Here is a 2,705-nt window from a genome sequence, read left to right as displayed (position 1 = left end):
TGTCGTGTTTTATTTTCATATATATGAATGACTTCCTTAATGAAGTGTTGTTTGCACTATACCGGGCTAATTGTATTTGTTTGGAAGTATATTGACTAAGTTTTAGATTTAAAAAAAACTACCCAAGTAACATCATTTATAGTTATTTTATTAATCAAGTAAACTGTAAGATTAGTTTGGTATGTGAGAAGTCGCCTGTTAGAGAAATGACATTTGTTTTTGAAAAAACAGTCCTCTGCTTACCCAGTTTATCGACAGTTTCAATTTCGATTGGTGTTTGTCCGGTGGTTTGCTACTGCCAAAAAATAGGCATGTTATAATCTTCAAGTTGATACAAATGTCAGTTGTGGCTTTTATCTTACCAAGTTACATGACAATACTATCTCGTTTATTCCAGCGATGTCATGTAGCTTTTAATTTATAACTGGTATTTAATTCAGGTGGTCTAGGAACTAGTTGATTGCACACACACACACACACACACATATATTTATTTACATATGAGTTATCACGTCACTGTGATTCATATATACTCATTAAGCTACAAATGTCTTTTAATATCTAATTCCCTCTACCTCGGAATTAATATATTTTCATATATGTTATCCGAAGGGGAATTTTTTTTTTAGTTGATAAGAAATTCATCGGCTCATGGGCTTTAAACCACTAGGCTACCTCGGGATAGCCTTGTGGTTTAAAGCGCTTCACTGTACGTCTATTTGTAGCTCATGGCGTATGCATGCTGAAAATTTTCACATCTTATGGGGGTGTTTTGTTCACGAAGTTATTTATAACACAATATATCCTGGACAAATGAGTGAATTCTGCATATTTCTACGAGTTGGAGACCCTCAAATCATCAAAGAAGATTCTCTCTCAATGTAATTCTGTGAGCCACTTCCACTGGAAATTTCCATTTGACCTGAGCCTCAGAGGGGCTAGAGCACAGTCCATCAAGACGGTAGGCTCTCCATAGACCCCGGCTTTAGCATCATAGCAGGAGTACCAAATATAACTTCCACGCAATGAGCCCCCTGTCAAGAAAGCATAATTAATCCAAAGGACATGTAAGGAGCTAATGCGTATCATGATGGGTAGAATATCATTGTGGGTAATGTGGTTATAATATCACTGGGTAATTCATTGCAATCATTTTCAGCAAATCCTTGAAACAAATGCATTTTAGCCATTATTTCGGATAATGAAATTGAATGAAATCTTCTTAGACAAAAGTATGAGTTAGAACTTGTATAAATGATTAAGATCAGTAAACTCTTTTCGTTCCAGTTCCTGAGTTTCTCCATGTGTATGTGGGCATGATACAGCATTCATTGATGTGTCAAACACATTCAAGTATAAATGTGCCGTTAGAAAGGCGAGATATTATGTACCCATATGCCGGAGATATTTCCATCAATATTTATCTCTTGTGAGATAAGGCTGGCTTAATCTATGTCGTCGTCGTCTTGTCAGAGTAACAGACCTGACGCAATGTGTGTACGTTGTGTTGGTGTCTGTGTGGCAAACCGGCCGTGTCTGTACGCTCCACGGATGGCATTGCGTCACGGTAGGTATACACTGAGTCTAGGCACCTCGCTCTCTTCTCTGCATCACTCGTCTTGTTTGCTGGTCTAGTGTATCTCTTCTCATGAGTTCGCGAGTGCACCTGTCCTGTTATCTCTCACTTTTTTTAAAGGCCAAAACCGTAATCTCGCCTGTGAAAGTGAGAATAGAGCGCCTTTTTTATTTATTTTGTATTATTAGAGACGTTGCCGAAATACCAGCTTGAGTTTTAGATCATCTTTTTTGGAAATAATTCCAAAAATCCCACAAAATTAACGTCTGAGGTGCCATGAAACTAATCTTAGAACGACTCTGCAAGTGAAAGGCCTGATAAACGTAGCCTTTTGCTTTATGACCCTTTCGATGTTTCGTCTGGATATGCTTATCAGTGTGAACATCTAATCTTGATTAAATCTCTTGGAATTTTGCTGCCGTCAAATGTAAATTACTCGAAGAAATCAACATTATAAGGAAATCAGTGGAAAGGAGCGAGGTAACAGCGAACTGGTTTTGTTATATCCTTTTTATTTTTTGTCTCATAAACAAAACGCTATCGTGGAGCAATGATAAGGCCGTGAACCTCACCCGACTCCAAAGTGTTCACATAAGCAGCGAAAATGTCATCTATTATATATTTTCAAACATTTATATCTTCGTGTTTGATGTTATTTACTTTAACCATTTGGTTTCGTTCACGTGTATATTAAGCATGATGTAATTGGTGTTGTGGTGATTATGGTCACAGAAACTAGAATCAGTTACTTACTAACTGGTGCAATTCATGAACTGGGAGGTTATGCGTTACGTATGGTCACGATTCCATGTCTCGGTTAAGTAGTGCAATGAGTAACGCCGATGTTTATATTTTAAATGGAATCATTGTCATTTTTTAAGAGTCCTTACGGGGAAATACTCCTTTTCCAGTCTGATAATTACATTAGCCTTCTGTTAAAGAGTGTTGTTATTATTTTTTTTATGTAGCATTGGGTCCCATGGCAACTTTTTGCGTTGAGGCTACAGTAACCTTCAAAATGGAGATTTTCATCTAAAGTTTATTCGATATTTATGTCCATTTTCCCCTTTAAACCCCTCGACCCTCTTATTTTCATTAAAGTATGTTAAAATGCCGAAGTGGTGACAAC

General features: G+C 37.1%; 1 protein-coding gene across 5 annotated transcripts in view; it reads left to right on the top strand.

Annotated features, from left to right (window-relative positions):
• The first annotated feature begins 1,481 nt into the window (after positions 1-1,481).
• The window catches only part of LOC135218504 (lysoplasmalogenase TMEM86B-like), a 16,548-nt gene continuing 15,324 nt past the window's right edge, over positions 1,482-2,705 (top strand). For 2 of the 5 annotated variants that reach the window (XM_064254867.1, XM_064254863.1), the window contains exon 1: positions 1,636-2,056. The gene's annotated coding sequence lies outside the window, so the exon portion shown is untranslated. Of the gene's footprint in view, positions 1,568-1,591; positions 2,057-2,705 lie in introns of those variants that run through there. The other 3 variants (XM_064254865.1, XM_064254864.1, XM_064254866.1) reach the window with 3 other exon arrangements.

Source organism: Macrobrachium nipponense, chromosome 9, assembly GCF_015104395.2.
Source record: "Macrobrachium nipponense isolate FS-2020 chromosome 9, ASM1510439v2, whole genome shotgun sequence".
In the NCBI taxonomy this organism is placed as follows: Eukaryota; Metazoa; Arthropoda; class Malacostraca; order Decapoda; family Palaemonidae; genus Macrobrachium; species Macrobrachium nipponense.
The sequence above is the reverse complement of the archived record's forward strand: the minus strand, read 5'-3'. Positions and strand labels throughout refer to the sequence as shown.